The sequence below is a fragment of the Ixodes scapularis genome, unplaced genomic scaffold (assembly GCF_016920785.2).
Source record: "Ixodes scapularis isolate PalLabHiFi unplaced genomic scaffold, ASM1692078v2 PGA_scaffold3__209_contigs__length_174095766, whole genome shotgun sequence".
In the NCBI taxonomy this organism is placed as follows: Eukaryota; Metazoa; Arthropoda; class Arachnida; order Ixodida; family Ixodidae; genus Ixodes; species Ixodes scapularis.
In genome coordinates this window covers 114,227,881-114,244,816 of record NW_024609868.1, presented here as the reverse complement: position 1 = coordinate 114,244,816, position 16,936 = coordinate 114,227,881, and the positions used below count along the sequence as shown (strand labels likewise).

At 49.5% G+C, this 16,936-nt stretch overlaps 7 non-coding genes across 7 annotated transcripts; all 7 read left to right on the top strand.

The window, feature by feature from the left end:
- The first annotated feature begins 3,324 nt into the window (after positions 1 to 3,324).
- On the top strand, positions 3,325 to 3,396 carry Trnae-cuc. Its single transcript has one exon. It is a non-coding gene; the product is annotated as a tRNA-Glu (tRNA).
- Positions 3,397 to 3,402: 6 nt separating this feature from the next.
- Positions 3,403 to 3,474, top strand: Trnaq-cug. Its single transcript has one exon. It is a non-coding gene; the product is annotated as a tRNA-Gln (tRNA).
- A 71-nt stretch (positions 3,475 to 3,545) lies between these two features.
- Positions 3,546 to 3,617, top strand: Trnae-cuc. Its single transcript has one exon. It is a non-coding gene; the product is annotated as a tRNA-Glu (tRNA).
- A 150-nt stretch (positions 3,618 to 3,767) lies between these two features.
- Trnae-cuc lies at positions 3,768 to 3,840 on the top strand. Its single transcript has one exon. It is a non-coding gene; the product is annotated as a tRNA-Glu (tRNA).
- A 6-nt stretch (positions 3,841 to 3,846) lies between these two features.
- On the top strand, positions 3,847 to 3,918 carry Trnaq-cug. Its single transcript has one exon. It is a non-coding gene; the product is annotated as a tRNA-Gln (tRNA).
- A 71-nt stretch (positions 3,919 to 3,989) lies between these two features.
- Trnae-uuc lies at positions 3,990 to 4,061 on the top strand. Its single transcript has one exon. It is a non-coding gene; the product is annotated as a tRNA-Glu (tRNA).
- A 6-nt stretch (positions 4,062 to 4,067) lies between these two features.
- Trnaq-cug lies at positions 4,068 to 4,139 on the top strand. The gene has a single exon. It is a non-coding gene; the product is annotated as a tRNA-Gln (tRNA).
- Positions 4,140 to 16,936: the final 12,797 nt, after the last annotated feature.

Genomic DNA, 16,936 nt, shown 5'->3' with positions numbered 1-16,936 from the left:
CGATTGGAATCACAGAGACTGCTGTGGTTTCGTGCACTTCCGGTCGTTTTGTGTACTGTGATTTTTCTTTTTCGAATATCGAGTGGCGTGTAATTTGCGTTTATGCGCCAAATCGCGACAGTGAGCGAATTTTTTTTTTTTTTTTAAGGTATAAGGGCGTAGCTTGAAAGTGAAAGAATGATTATTCTTTTAGGGAATTTTAATTGTGTGTGCGCGCCAGAGGATCGTGTGAATCAAGTCCCTGTTCGCGACCAGAGTGCCATTTATTTAAGTGATATTATTGCTGAACATGAATTGGAAGACGTCGCGCGCCTTGCCTCCACAGGCAAGGTTCAGTTTACTCATTTTCAGGGTTTCAGTCATGCCCGACTCGATAGAGCTTACATTTCGCTTGATCTCGCCCCGTTATGTGACCATTATACTGTTCAGCCTGTCTCGTTCAGTGACCACGCGTTAGTAATGTTCAGCCTTGGAAAGAAAGCCAGAAGGCAAAAGTGGAATTGGTCGCTGTGGAAATTAAACGGGAGTCTTTTGTTCTGTACGAGGTTTTTAAAAGTACAGTTAACAGTTTATTTGAGAAGTTAAAAGAGAATGATGGGTCAAGTGGGAACTGTTTAAAGAGGAGGTAAAAATGAACGCCATAGAAAGAAGTAGTTTACTCAACTACCAGAGACAGAGGAAGGAGAAAGAGCTCAGGCGTGAATTGGACATTCTTTTAAGCGAAGAAAGCGTTCTGCCCGGCGAGTTCGCGCAGGAAATAAGAAACATCAAGAACCAGTTGGAAATTATTGACGCAGAACGTTACAAAGGGGCCGTCGTGCGTGCGCGAGCCGAAAGACTTTGGTGCAGCGAAAAGCCGACAAAGCGCGCGCTAAGTGACGAACAGAGGTACGCGCGGTAGAATGAGATAAACGAAATCAGCTACGGCCACTCGGTAACGCGTGATAAGATAACAATTCGACGGGCGTTTGTCGAACACTGTCGCGAATTACTTGGGCACTGCGCGCCATTACATGACGGTTTTGACAGCGAGTTTTTGCTGCTAATGCCCAAGCTAGAAGAGCATCTTCGTATCAGCTTGGAAGCGCCGATTAGTGTCCGCGAAATAGAGCGGGCCATTGACGAGTTAAGCGCAGGAAAGACACCCGGTCCTGACGGCCTAGGCTCCGAGTTTTACAAAATGTTTAAATCCATCATTCTTAAGAACACACACTGTCCTTATACCCAAGAGCGATGACCCCGTAAAACTTTTGTCCGTGGCATCCTACAGACCTATAAGTCTAGCGAATGTGGACTACAAAATCTACATGAAGGTCCTGGCTCAAAGATTACAGTCCGTAATTAAATGTTTAGTGGGGCCACATCAGACGTGTGGTATAAAAGGGCGTACCATTTGTACGAATATACATGTCGCAAGAAGCATTTTAGAATGCTGCGACGCTTTCTCCAGTCGAGTTGCAATGTTGCAGCTCGACCTGGAGAAAGCGTTCGACCGCGTATCGCATCAAGTTCTTTTCAATATTCTGGAGTATGTTAATGTAGGTAGTGTTATTCTAGACGGTCTCAAAATGGCTTACAAAAACTGTACTATGCGCTTAATTGTTAATAAGGATGTTAGTGAGAGTGTCGACGTCCGCTGTTCTGTGAGGCAAGGTTGCCCACTGTCGCCCTTGCTTTTTGCTATTTATTTAGAACCCTTTTGTTTGCGACTTCTTCAAGACGAAAGAATTAATGGTTTTAGAATCCAGTCAAGCGAGGTGAAAGTTCTGGCGTACGCGGACGACGTTGCCGTTTTTTGTACTGATCGAGATAGCGTGCTCGAGGTGGTCACTGTTGCATCTTCTTTTTGCAAAAAAACGGGGAGTTTGATTAACTGGGGAAAATGTGCTGGTTTTTGGCATGGTAACTGGGACGCGACGCCTAGTGTTTTTTTGAACATTCAGTGGACGGCCTTGCCAGTCAAGTATCTTGGGGTGCCGCTCGAATATTATCGAGACAGCTCGCGGTATTGGAACGAGGAGACGGAGAAGGTCCGGACAAAAGCGGAAAGTTGGAAGGGTCGTGAACTCTTGATGTTTGCACGGGCTACTGTATGTAATATTTTTTTGATAGCGAAAGTGTGGTATGTGTTGCAAGCGCTGGCTATGTCGCGTATCAACTTGCAAAAGATACACAGAGTATTTGCAGTTTTTATTTGGGGATCAGTTTGGGAGCGCTCTTCCCGCACGAATTTGTTCCGTTCAGTGCGATGCGGTGGGTTAGGACTGTCTCACCTGTTTATCCGACAAATTGTGTCTCGGTTTATTTTTCTCCGTGATCAAAATGATGGTTTTTTACGCACAGTTATCCAAGTAAGAATGCGAAATATTCTACCAGAGTTTGTGGTGTCGTCGAGTACCGAAGCGAGTGGCAGTGTCCGGGGTTACCTGCGGGAAGTTCTTCCATCTTTTAAGATGTTGAAGGTGCGTTTTTCTTCAGAATACCTGAGTAATGTAACGCGAAAGAGGTTGTATAAAGATTTAGTTGACGTCTTATTGCCCGTACCCCTTTACAGATCTCTGTATTCGGAGGGAACGGGTCAGGATGTACTAAAAAGAGTTAAAAGAATGCCGATAAGACCAGCGGTTAAATCCTTTTTCTTTGGACTACACAGCGGAACACTCCCTGTGAAGTCGTGGCTCAAGAGTAGGGGGATATTTGTTCCATGGACAACCAACTGCCTGCTCTGTAAAAGACCGGAGACCATAGAGCATGTCTTCATCGAATGCTGGGACGCAGTTTTTTATTGGGATATTCTCCAGCGCACATTAAAAAAGGATTTTCCTGTAACACCGTTCGGTATTCGGTTTTTGCCCATCGAAAATGAAGGTGGGGTTCCGTACGACATGATTATGGTACTCGGTCTTCACAGTATTTGGAAAACGAGAATGGCTGTGCGCCACGCGGACGTCGATGTATGGTCAGTGCGAGAAAACTTTATTGAGAGCGTGGCATACATTCGAACAGTTCTTGCGGCACAGCCTGAACCCCCTGACTGGTTGCCGCTTCTAAAAAAGCTGGTGTGCCTTAAACGATTTTAAATGTAACCGCGCTGGTCTAGCGGAGGTTGTCGGTTTATCTTTTAACACTATCATGTGTGTACTTGGTGCAATTGTCAAAACAGGCAATATAGGGGGAAAAAAAAATCATGGTGTAAGGGTTACCACTCTGGACTCTGAATCCAGCGATCCAAGCTCAAATCTCGGTGAGACCTCTCTCTTTTCAAATCCCCTTGCAGTTGGAGTATCGCCAGACAAAAAGCACATACTTTTCAGCGCTCTCCGTTCCGGCGTGGTCTAGTGGCTAGGATACCTGGCTTTCACCCAGGAGGCCCGGGTTCGATTCCCGGCGTCGGAAGGATTGGGTCTCATGGTGTAATGGTTGGCACTCTGGACTCTGAATCCAGCGATCCAAGTTCAAATCTCGGTGAGACCTCTCTCTTTTTAAATCCCCTTGCAGTCGGAGTATCGCCAGAGAAAAAGCACATACTTTTCAGTGCTCTCCGTTCCGGCGTGGTCTAGTGGCTAGGATACCTGGCTCTCACCCAGGAGGCCCGGGTTCGATTCCCGGCGTCGGAAGGATTGGGTCTCATAGTATAATGATTAGCACTCTGGACTCTGAATCCAGCGATCCGAGCTCAAATCTCGGTGGGAACCTTTCTCTTTTTAAATCCCCTTGCAGTTGGAGTATCGCCAGAGAAAAAGCACATACTTTTCAGCGCTCTCCGTTCTGGCGTGGTCTAGTGGTCTAGGATACCTGGCTCTCACCCAGGAGGCCCGGGTTCGATTCTCGGCGTCGGAAGGATGGGGTCTCATGGTGTAATGGTTATCACTCTGGACTCTGAATCCAGCGATCCGAGTTCAAATCTCGGTGAGACCTCTCTCTTTTTAAATCCCCTTGCAGTTGGAGTATCGCCAGAGAAAAAGCACATACTTCTCAGCGCTCTCCGTTCCGGCGTGGTCTAGTGGCTAGGATACCTGGCTTTCACCCAGGAGGCCCGGGTTCGATTCCCGGCGTCGGAAGGATTGGGTCTCATGGTGTAATGGTTGGCACTCTGGACTCTGAATCCAGTGATCCGAGTTCAAATCTCGGTGAGACCTTTCTTTTTTTAAATACCCTCGCAGTTGGAGTACCACCAGTGAAAAAGCACATACTTTTCAGCGCTCTCCGTTCCGGCGTGGTCTAGTGGCTAGGATTCCACTGCCGGTCGCGATAGCGGACGGACGTGACATGGATCGCTCCTTGCAAGCGGTGGCGGCCGTGCCCGGCCGCGGTGATAACAGGTCTTTTGCTGCTAAGGAATATCGTATGCAGTTGCCGATACTGCCCACCGGTGATGCTGCAAAGCTCAGCGTCGTTTTCCACGCTGACCTCGACGGGCGCCCGTACAAGATTGAAGACTTCCAGCAGCCGTTGCAACAGGTGGGCGTTTTGTCAGACGTGGCGGGTCTGGGCGCCTACCAGATGAGCCATGTCTGGCTGCTTAAACTGAAAACTCCGGAAGCGAAAGCATAGCTTTTGGAAGCAGGGAGTCTTCGGGTGAAAGGTTTGACGTGCCAGCTCGTCGACCCGAACCGGAGGGAGCTTCGCGTTAAGCTTCACTGGGTCTCGTTTGACGCGCCGGTGGACTCTATTCGGCGCGCCTTCGAACCATTTGGGACCGTCAAAGAAGTCGCGAGGGAAAAGTGGAAGGTGGATGGTTTCGTCGACGTTGAGTCCACGACCCTCGTCGTGAGGATCACCCTCAACGAGGGAGTCTCGCTGGAGAGCCTGCCGCACCAGCTCCGTCTCTGCGGTGGAAACGTCTTGGTCGTGGTGCCCGGGCGTGCGGCGAAATGTCTCTAGTGCCGTCGCACTGGGCATATCCGCCGCGACTGCAGGGCACCCTGGTGTGCTGAGTGCCTCGGCTTCGGACACGAGCCCAAAGACTGCGTCAAGACGTACGCCCGTGCAGCCGGTGGCAGTACCAATGCGGAGTCCACAGAGCTTTTGATAGACGAAGAAGAGGCGGAACAGGCGGCTGCACCGGCGACGCCGACAGTGCCTCAAGGGCAGCCCGACTTGGAGGAAGTCAAGGGAGGCCCTAGCGAGACGGAGACCGCCGCCTCTCAGACGGAGCCACCGCCCAAGACGACTCCCGAAGGAACCAGTGGTGCTTCGGCGAGGGATGGAATGGCGACTCCGGGAGCACCAGTGGATGCCGTCCAAGGAAGGGAGCCCGCGGTCGCCAAGGGTGGCGACGACGACCACGTTATGGTCGTCGAAACCGCTACAGTGAAGCGCCGTCTGGATGATGCGCCGTCCAGGGGTGGGGAAGGACAGCTGAGACGCCTCGAGCGTGAGTGGTGCGGGAAGGTGGGACGGTTCAAGAGCCGGCCCGCGTCTCCTGAGCCACAGTGAGTCGTCTCGGCACGTTGCTGCCTGCTTCAGACTGTAAGCACCGTGCTCCCCGCGTGGTCTTTCTCTAGCCCTTCTTCATGTTTCAAAGACCTTTGAGAGTAGGCACTTTAAACGTGCGATGTTTAAACGCGAGGCGTAGGCAATGCCAAGTGAGCCGTTTGTTTATTGAGAAAGACCTCGACGGTAATTGCCGTGCAAGAGTCGAAGATAGAGAGCGAAGACCGGACGGAGAGCATGGTGCGGCTCTTTGAGTCACGTTACGATGTGTGCGTCAGTCACGCTGTGGGAACGTCGGGGGGACGCCTTTTATTTATCAGGAAGTCTCTTGGGTCTGTGACCAGAGTTGTTAGTTGCGAGTCTGGTCGCCTGGTCCTGTGCGATTTGACCATTTCAAGTGAATTGTTTCGTATTTTGTGCGTTTACGCCCCTAATAAGGCGGAAGAAAGATTAGTATTTTTTTAAAACATTTTCGAGTTCGTCCAAACCGATAGGCTTGTCATTTTGTTAGGGGACTTTAACTGCGTCTGCGAGCCGCGTGACCGATCGAACAGCACACAGTATAGAGATACGAGTACCATTTTTCTAAGCGATATGGTCCAGAAGTGTGAATTGGAAGACGTGGGTCAGTGTGCGTCAAGTCCTACCTGCCTGTCTTTTACTCACTTCCAAGGGGCTAGTCACGCACGGTTGGATAGAGCTTATGTTTCTTTGGAACTCGTCAGGTACTGTAAAACGTATGCAGTGGACCCAGTGTCTTTCAGCGACCACTGTCTTGTTTCTTTTACATTGAGCTCTTCAAAGGAAAAAGCCAATAATTTCAGTTGGGATCTGTGGAAATTAAATTCGAAGCTTTTACAATACGATACTTTTGCGAGTGAGGTGCGTAAAAGTCTCGAACAACTAGATAAAGTAAAAGAAGGAAAAAGTGTCGGGGCGAAATGGGAACTGTTAAAACAAGAATTTATGATGAGCGCCATTGAAAGATCGGTTGCTTTAAAACATAGGGAAAGAAAAGAAATTACGGAGCTAAAGGGGCTGCTACAAGATTTGCTTAACGCGGAGAGCATATCACCCGGGCTGTTTTCCGATGACATCAGTTTTTTAAAGAAACGCCTTGAGGCCCTTGATACCGAACGTTATCAAGGGGCCATGGTTCGAGCACGTTTACAGCGTTTATCACGGGGGGAGTTACCCACGAAAAGAGCCCTAGGGTTAGGAAAGAGATACGCTAGCAAGAGTGAAATAAGCGAGATACAGTATCAAGGGTCTTTGACGAGTGAAAGACAAATCATCGAGCGTGCTTTTGTTGAGTATTACAAAGGGATTTTCAGTTATCGTGCTTCAAAGATAGCAGAGTTCCAAACGTCCTTTTTGCCGTTAATGCCGAAACTCGATGATGAACCAAGAGAAAGGTTAGAACAACCAGTAGAGCTGTGGGAGATTGAAAAACCGATAGATAATTTAAAGCCTGGAAAGTCGCCCGGTCCAGATGGTTTAGGAGGGGATTTTTACAAAACGTTTAAAGATCAAGTTGCACCTTTATTGCAACGCGTTTTCGCTGAGGCGTACGACCTTGGTTGTTTGCCTCCTTCCTTTTTGTGTACGCATACGATTTTTATTCCAAAGAGCGAGGACCCCGAGCGACTTCGTTCTGTTGGAACGTATAGACCAATAACGCTCACCAACGTTGATTATAAAATTTTCATGACGGTATTGGCTAAACGCCTACAAATGGTTATTAACGTCATCGTCGGTTCGCACCAAACTTGCGGCATTAGAGGCCGAAGTATTGTAACAAATGTGCACGTCGCGCGCAGTATTCTAGAGTGCTGTGACGCCATGCACCGCAGGGTCGCGGTGCTACAAGTGGATTTAGAAAAACTGTTTGACCGTGTGTCGCACGAGATTCTTTTTTCGATTTTAAAACACGTTAATGTAGGGTCTCTCTTATACAACAGCATCCGTATGGCGTATAAGAACTGCGCCACCAGTCTCGTATTGAATAAATCTGTTAGTGAGCGCATTCCCCTACTTTCTTCCGTACGGCAGGGATGTCCGCTTTCACCGCTACTTTTTTGTGTCTTTATGGAGCCTTTTTGTTTGAGCATCATTCATAGCAGTCAGATACGTGGGTTTAGACTACAGGAAACTGAGGTCCGTATTTTGTCCTGCGCGGACGATGTAGCGATTTTTTGTGTTGACCACGAAAGTGTGAGCAAGGCTGTGCAGTTAACAGAACTATTTTGTGAACAGACGTGTAGTGCAGTCAACTGGCAGAAGTGTGTTGGTTTTTGGCACGGTGACTGGCCCTCAGCACCCGCTATTTTTGGCCGTATTGTCTGGTCCGACACGCCGACCCGTTACCTTGGAGTACGTTTGGATCAATACCGCGTCAATGATCAGTACTGGAGGGATGAGACTGAAGTTCTGCGTGCAAAGGCCGAGAAATGGGGGGGGGGGGAAGGTTTATCCGTTTTTGCGCGGGCAGCTGTTTGCAATTTATTTCTGGCTGCAAAAGTCTGGTATGTGTTGCAGGTTTTGTATTGTTCACGTATTAACATTCAGCGGATCCATCGTGTTTTCGCCGTTTTTATCTGAAGCTCGGCCTGGGAACGAACCAGCCGCACAAATCTTTTTCGTAGGGTCAAAGCTGGTGGTATAGGTCTTTCACACCTGTTTATAAGACAACTGGTTAGCAGGTTTATGTTTCTTAGAGACCAGCAAGACTCTTTTTTGCGTACAGTTATTCAGACGCGGTTGCGCAGTGCCCTGCAAGATTTTGTGGTGGCGACGAATGTAGACATCTGCCCTGGTTTACGCGGATACTTGAAAAAGGTTGTTGGTTCGTATCGGTTTTTAACAGCACGTTTTTCTTTGCAGTATTTGTCCGGTGTGTCGCGTAAACGGTTGTTGAGAGACCTGATGGATGTGCTTTTCCCCATGCCTTTGTATCGTTTGTTGTACAGTGCAGGCCCAGGGGAAGATGTTTTAAAGCCCGTTAAAAGAATGCTGGTTCCCGCCTACACCAAGACGTTTTTCTTTAAGTTACACAGTGAAACACTCCCCGTTAAAGCGTGGTTATCTGAGAAAGGTATACCGGTCCCATGGTCCGATAGCTGTTTTTTGTATAAAAAGCGAGAAACTATTGAACACGTCTTCATCGACTGTTGGGACGCGTTTTTCTATCGGGACGTCCTTCAGAGGACTCTCAAAAAGGACCTCCCAATAACGCCTCAGGGAATTAGGCTTTTACCCACAGAAAGAGCGGACGATGTGCCATATGACATGATAATGCTCCTGGGCCTGCACAGTATATGGCGGTGCCGTATGGCTGTACGCCACGCAGATGTTGATGTACGCCCTGTTCGCAAGTATTTCGTTGAAAATATCTGTTTTCTGATTGAAGTGTACAAGGCGCAGCAACCACGACCTAATTGGTTGCCTGCTCTTGAGGGGCTAACTACCCTAAAAGACTTTTAGCATTTCTGACACCAGCCGAGGTGGCTGATGTCCTCGTTTTTATCCCTGTTGTTTTAAGTACGGAGTGATGGTGAATGTCAGTGTCCTGTTCCAGGCAATAAAGAAAAAAAAATGAAAGCCGTTTACAACTCCCTGTAACGCCGAATTAGAGCGCAGCTCTTGAGGAGGGAAGGGTACTGAGGTTCACGTGTTATCGGAGGGAGGGGTGGTCACGTGACCTTGGAGGGGTCACATGACCCCCTCGCCAAGGTCACGTGACCTGGGGGTGTCACGTGACCACGGGGGTCACGTGACCTCGGGGGGTCACCTGACCTGAAGAGAAATTTTTCCGCTAGATTTAGCGGGGAAATTTTTTCGCTAGATTTAGTGGGGAAATGTTTCCGCTAGATTTAGCGGGGAAATTTTTCCGCTGGATTTAGCGGCGAAATTTTTCCGCTAGATTTAGCAGGGAAATTATTCCGCTAGATTTAACGGGGAAATTTTTCCGCTAGATATAGCGGGGAAATTATTCCGCTAGATTTAGCGGGGAAATTTTCCCGCTAGATTTAGCGGGGAAATTTTTCCGCTAGATTTAGCGGGGAAATTTTTCCGCTAGATTTAGCGGGGAAAATATTCCGCTAGATTTAGCGGGAAAATTTTTCCGCTAGATTTAGCGGGGAAATTTTTCCGCTAGATTTAGCGGGGAAAATATTCCGCTAGACATAGCGGGGAAATTTTTCCGCTAGATTTAGCGGGAAAATTTTCCGCTATTTAGCGGGGAAATTTTTCCGCTAGATTTAGCGGGGAAATTTTTCCGCTAGATTTAGCGGGGAAATTTTTCTGCTAAATTTAGCAGGGAAATTTATCCGCTAGATTTAGCGGGGAAATTTTTCCGTTAAATTTAGCGGGGAAATTTTTCCGCTAGATTTAGCGGGGAAATTTTTCCGCTAGATTTAGCGGGGAAATTTTTCTGCTAAATTTAGCAGGGAAATTTTTCCGCTAGATTTAGCGGAGAAATTTACCCATAATGCACCGCGCGGTTACGCCGACGGTGACGGCGACGGCGACGGCGACGCCGACGCCGCTCAAGCCGGAAACGGGCGCCTAAGAGCTGCGCTCTAAAAAGTGAAAGCCGTTTACAACTTTCTGTAACCCCGAATTGTAGCGCAGCTCTTGAGGAGGAGGGAAGGGTACTGAGGGGAGGGTAGACCCCTCCTCCTCCTCCTCCTTCTCCTCCTCCTCCTCTCATTCTTTAATATGCTCCGGGGGGTCACCTGACCTCGGGGGGAGGGGGTCACGTGACCTCGGGGGGGAGGGGGGGGGTCACGTTACTTCGGGAAGGGGGCCACGTGACCTGGGGGGCCACGTGACCTGGGGTGCCACGTGACCTGGGGTGCCACGTGACCTGGGGGGCCACGTGACCTGGGGGGCACGTGATCTCGGGGGGGGGGTCACGTGACCTCGGGGGGTCACGAGACCTTGGGGGTCACGTGACCTTGGGATGATCATGTGACCTTGGGGTCACGTGACCTGGGGGGCCGCGTGATCTCAGGGGTCACGAGACCTTGGGGGGTCAGGCGACCTTGGGAGGATCACGTGACCTTGGGGGTCACCAGACCTTGGGGGTCACGTGACCTGTGTTGTGGCTTACGACCACGGTGCTTACGACAAGAGACAGGACGAGGTGCAGCCGATGTAGCTTCCAGAGCCAAACGGTTTTTAATGTCCCGTGCCCTCGTTTCGTCTCGCACATCCCAGGCGCGCGCTCACTTCTTTGCCCGCCGCCTCGCGCTATTTATTGAAACAATACTCAAACACAACACTCCTTCCACATCAATGTTTTGGCTGACTCACACAAGAATACCTCTCCGGTGGCCTACGTTGTCGTATGCTACTTCGAAGCACTGGTGTGGTCGGTACCGCTGTCTTGGAAACAGGCTCCATATCGAGGGCAGCAGGCTCTGTCATGTTGTCTCGAGAACCACCGGACGCCCTTCGTGGTGTTGCAGCCGGAGTGTCGACATTTCTTCTCTGTGCAGACGAATTTTCGAAGTGTCTCGGACGGACATCATCCACGTGCACATACCGATGCTGATCTTGCACTATCACGACGTAGGTTGATGCACTTACTTTCTTCACAACACGTCCCACCAACCATGCAGGATCTGTCGGACGTGATCCCCGGACGAGGACTTGGTCGCCTGCTTCAAAAGTTCGCCAAGAGCCTCTTCTCATGTCGACGGCTGTCTTGATTTGTTGCTGGCGACCTCTCATGCGTCTCTCCATTTCAGGATGAAGGAAGCTCAGACGGGTCCTAGGCTTCCAAGAGAGAAACAGCTCGGCTGGAGTTCTGTCGGTCGTACCAGTTGGGGTATTTCTGTATGCAAACAGGAACTGGTCGACTCGATGTTGCATCGATTTCGGTACACCCGTCCGTTGCTCGTCGATTACCTGCCTCAGGAGGTCCCGCTCTACGGTTTCCACACACCGTTCCGCGCTTCCATTTGAGGCGGGATGGTACGGAGGACTTTTCGTGTGGCGTACCCCATTCATTGACAGAGACTCTACGAACTCTGTCGCCACAAACTGGGGTTCATTGTCTGTCACTACCTCTTCTGGTAGTCCAAACGCGGCGAAAACACTTCGCAATCTTTCGATAGTGCATTTTGTCGTAGTGGAACTCATTAGAAACACCTCTACCCACTTTGAATGAGCATCTACGAGAATCAAAAACCAGTTCTGATCCCGGTATGCAAAATCAAGATGCACCCTTTGCCATCTGCGCGTTGGCCAACCCCACGTTAATAATGGAACACGCGGTGGCGCGTTCTGCGCTAGTTGACAAGTACTACAGTTTTTTACAGTGTTTTCGACATCATATGTTATCAAGGGCCACGACACGTGACTACGTGATAGCATTTTCATTCTGGTGGTGCCTGGATGTCCCTCGTGCAACAGGGACAACACTTTTTCCCTAAACACTTCGGGAATGATCACTCGATTTCCCCATGTTACACACCCTTGGTCAACCGACAATTCGTGACGGCGCACAAAGTACGGTTGCAATGCCTCATTGTCCACATGTGAAGGCCATCCGTTCTGTGTGAAAAACAACACTCTTTTCATCACACTATCCTTTTCAGTTTCTCTCCTAATTTCACCAGCTGACAATGGCACTCATCCACCGCCGAAAAGAAACTGACGTAGTCTGAGCCATCGTTCACGTTGGGCAAAGGCAGACGTGACAGCGCATCAGCATTCTGAATCTGGCTACCCTTCCGATAAACCCACGGTAACTGTAGGCAGCAAGTAAGAGAGCCCACCTCTGCATCCTGGCTGCTGACCCCCGCAGGGGGCACCTGTGAAAGCAGGTGTTTGGAGAGTGGCGTCTCCACGGACCCCGAGCCCCGCAGGGGGCGCCTGCACCTTAGGTGCTAGGTGCTTGGTGAGTTGCGTCACCACGGACCCCAGCTACGTGGGCCACCATACCCGCACGCAGGGGGCACCTACTTTGGTAGGTGCTTGGTGAGTGGCGTCACTACGAACCCCGAGCCATGTGGGTTCGCCCACCCACGTCTGGCTGTGCGTGGCGTACCCGTGTTCGGTGGAAAGGGGACCCTGGTGGTTGAGCTGAGCCCGGGGTATGTTTGGACCCTTCGGGGCCCCCCGGGCGAGGCAATACACCGCTTCGACCCCTGCTTCTCGTAGACGGGTGTCCTGGCTTGGCCCGACCAGGATGATTCAGTCAGTCGCCTCCTCTACCCTCTTCTTCCGTCTTTCACTTTTCCTTCCACCTCTTTCTCTTTTCTTCTACACTCTCTTCCTTCCTTTTTCACCTTCTTAGGCGGCAAGGGCTAACCTTGAGTGGAAACAGGTCCTGTCCCTGCATCCACACTCGGTTATAGTGCCCGGGCAGCACTGGTAGAGTAATTGTGTCAGCCAAGCCTTTCTTGCTATGGCACATTACCTACCCCCTTGTTGGGCTCCGTGGTGGGCGGTGCACCCGGGCACTGAATCTCCTCCCATCTCTCATGGGTTCCAAAGCTAAACCTCCCTCTGATCGGGCCCTGAAAAGGGTCCGCACCGAAGTCCCTCTGAAAGACACGACCTCATCTCCCCCTACATTTCCCAAATTTTTGGTTATTCCCTCTGAAGACGATACACCACTCTCCAAGATGTCCCCCTTTCTTGTTGCGAAAGTGCTAGAAAGTGTGGTCGGAAAGAACTTCAAAGTCAAAAAGATGCCCTCAGGTGACCTTCTCGTAGAAATTGAATCCAGACAGCAGAGTACAGCACTCCTTGCTTTGGATTCTGTGTCTGATCATAAAGTGACTGTTTCACCCCATCGTACACTTAATACTATTCAGGGCGTTATCTCCGAAGATGACCTGATTGAGGCCTCTGACACTGAGATACTTGAAGGGCTCTCTGAACAAGTAGTTGTAGCTGCGAGGCGCATCTCCATGCGTCGGGACGGTCAAGAGCGAAAAACTAAACACATAGTGTTAACCTTTGAATCTACCACACTTCCCGAGGCTGTTAGGGCTGGCTACCTCCACTGCAGGGTTAGGCCCTATGTGCCTAATCCTCGAAGATGTTTTAAATTCCAGAGGTTTTGCCACGGCTCTCAGAGCTGCCGTGGTAAGGCCACTTGTGCCAAGTGTGGGAAAAATGACCATTCTGCTGACTCCTGCTCCAACGAAGCCCATTGTGTCAACTGTAGTGATCCCCACCCAGCGTATTCTCGCTCATGCAAGACATGGAAAGAAGAGAAAGAAGTGCTTAACTTGAAGGTCAAAGAAAACCTCTCTTACCCGGAAGCGCGCCGTCGCTTTGCGTTCTTGCGCAAAGGTGGCTATGCGCAGGTGGTGCAGCGGGGACCTGCACCACTGAAGGTTGCAGTGGCAACCCAGACGTCCTTTCTGGACTATGGGAAGCCACGGCAGTCCCCCACGCCCCAGCTGAAGATTCAGCTTCCGGGGCATGCAATCTCGGCTGGACGGTCTTCGGACCCTCCCAGCCAGAGTGCGAACCCTCGCACTCCAACAGGGCAACAGCCTGTATCTTCTCGGGCTGTTTCCCAAACCCAGGATGGGTCGGTGGCTGCCGCAACCGTCCCTTCTCCGCGATCTCCTTCCAGAGAGAAGGGTCGACATTCTCGCCCACACTCCCTGGAGAGACCATCATTGAAGGAGCGGCATGGCTCTCGTGCCGCACCTACAGCGCCTAAGGGACAGGAACGGGTGGACTTGGGCGACGCTTCGCCCAGCACCTCCTCTGCCCCTTTGGCTGGGTCTGGTCGCGGGCGGCGCATGGCGCCCCGTTCCCCGAACCTGAAGAAACCTGCAGAAAAAGGCTTGCCTCAGGAAACTGAGGCCATGGATGAGTGTGAAGTCTCCACTCCTGCGTCTGACCAAGACGACATGGAGTGGCAGACTACTAAGAGTAAGCACAAGAGCAAAAAACCGGTGATCCCACCAACGTGATGTTGTACATTCTTTATTGCCCTGCGCGGCAGAGTTGACATTTTTACTTTTACTTGTACCTTACTACTTTTACTGATTTACTAATTTTTAACTTAGTTTTAGAATAATGGCTAAATTTACTTTTATGCAGTGGAATTGCCGCGGCCTTTTAAGGAATATTGACGATGTTAACTTTTTTATGGACAACCTCCGTCCTATAGCTCTCTCTTTACAAGAGACGCACCTTAATGATCATCATGTGTCTATTTTACGTCGTCACCAAGTTTTTAGAAAAGATCGTTCCACATCAAACTCATCTGGTGGAGTAGCAGTAATCGTCCAAAGTGGAGTTGCTTGTTCTCAGATTCCTCTTTCTACACCTTTAGAGGCTGTAGCTGTGCGTCTCCTCTTGGACCGCTTCATCACCATTGTTTCCATCTATATTCCACCAAATGTTCCACTGCATATTCATGATCTTCATGATTTAATTACTCAGCTCCCTCACCCCTTTTTACTTTTAGGAGATTTTAATGCCCACCATCCCTTGTGGGGTGGCACACGCCAGGACTCGCGTGGTGGGGTCATTGAACGGTTTTTACTGTCATCTAGTCTCTGTCTTTTGAACAGCAAAGAGCCTACCTTTTTTAGCGCAGCTCACAACTCATTTACATCCATTGATCTTTCCATTTCATCTCCATCCTTGGTGTCTTGTTTCACATGGAGCGTTTTAAATAATCCTTTTGGAAGCGACCACTTTCCGGTTGCTCTGGAAAGCGTGAAATCGATTCCCAGTCTTATGAAACGGACTCCACGTTGGAAGCTAGAAAAAGCAGACTGGGCTCTTTTTAGCCAAAAATCCAAACTTGTTCCCTCAATGTTCTCTTCATTAACTCATGACGATGCCACAGGCTACATCACAGAGCATATAATTGGTGCTGCTCTTTGCTCCATCCCTCAAACTTCTTCGAACATCCCCAAGAAATGTAAGCCATGGTGGAATGAGGAATGTTCCACCACAAAGAATAACCAAGATAAGGCTTGGGGTGTCTTTCGTAGATACCCGACATCTGTGAACTTAATGGAATTCAAGAGACGCAGAGTTTGTGCCCGCTGGACTCGGAAGCAGGCTAAAGGAAAATCTTGGCGAGGTTACTTGTCCTCCATCAGCAGCTATGTTCCAGCAAAGGAAGTGTGGGACCGACTTCACAAGGTCGAGGGGAAATACCGCTGTTTTACAATCCCCCTTTTTCCGTCTTCTGGAGCCTCATTGCTAGACCAGGCTAACGTGTTGGGCACTCACTTCGCTGCTGTTTCAAGCTCCGCATATTACTCCCCAGCATTCCTGAAGCGTAAGGCAAACATGGAAAAGACGAGGCTCTGCTTCACAGGGGGAGCGTCTGCACCTTACAATCAGCCATTTACAATGGTTGAGCTCGAAGTGGCTCTCAACTCCCGCAAGAATTCTGCCCCCGGTCCCGATAGAATTCACTATGACATGATCCGGCACTTATCTAGAGAGTCACTTAGTGCCCTTCTCACATACTTCAATGGCCTGTGGTGTGATGCCTACTTCCCTGTTGAATGGAAGCGGGCTGAAGTTATACCGCTGTTGAAACCTGGCAAGGACCCCTCCCTCCCTGCAAGTTACAGACCAATAGCATTGTCAAGTTGTCTGGGGAAAACCTTTGAAAGATTAATTAACAGACGTCTTATTTATTTTCTTGAGCAACATAAAATCTTGGATATTAATCAGTGTGGCTGTCGTCCTGAGCGCTCTGCAACAGACCACTTGGTGCGGCTGGAGACCTTTGTGCGCGAGGCATTTGTCAACAGGCAGCATTGTGTATCTGTTTTCTTTGATTTAGACAAGGCCTATGACACCACTTGGAAGTATGGCATCTTGCACGACCTTTTTATGTACGGAATACGCGGTAGAATGCTTCAGTGTATAAAGAGCTTTTTGTGTAAACGCACTTTTCGAGTTCGGTTGGGAACAACTTTATCAGACTGGTTTGTTCAAGAGAATGGTGTTCGTCAGGGTGGAGTCCTTAGTGCCACACTCTTTGCAATAAAAATTAACTCTCTTAGCAAAGTCATTCCTCCTTCAGTATCTTACTCGCTATATGTCGATGACATTCAGATATCTGTAGCGTCATGTAATATGTCTAGCTGTGAGCGGCAGCTACAACTGGCCATAAATAAAATGACTACATGGGCTGATGAGAATGGTTTTAGGTTCTCTCCGGATAAAACTGTTTGTGTTCCTTTTTCTTTAAGGCGTGGCCTCTGTTTAGATCCTACACTTCTGTTAAATAGAAACAACATTGCTCTCAAAACGGAGCACAAGTTTCTAGGAGTTACTTTCGACCGTAAACTTACCTTTGTTTCGCACCTCAAACAACTCAAGCAAAAAACTCTGCAGGCATCGAACATACTCAAAGCTCTTTCGCACAAGTCGTGGGGCTCGGATAGGAAATGTCTCCTTCGTCTATATTCCTCGCTCATTCGATCCCGCCTTGACTATGGCTCAATTGTCTATGCCTCTGCGAGACCGTCTGCTTTAAAAATGCTCG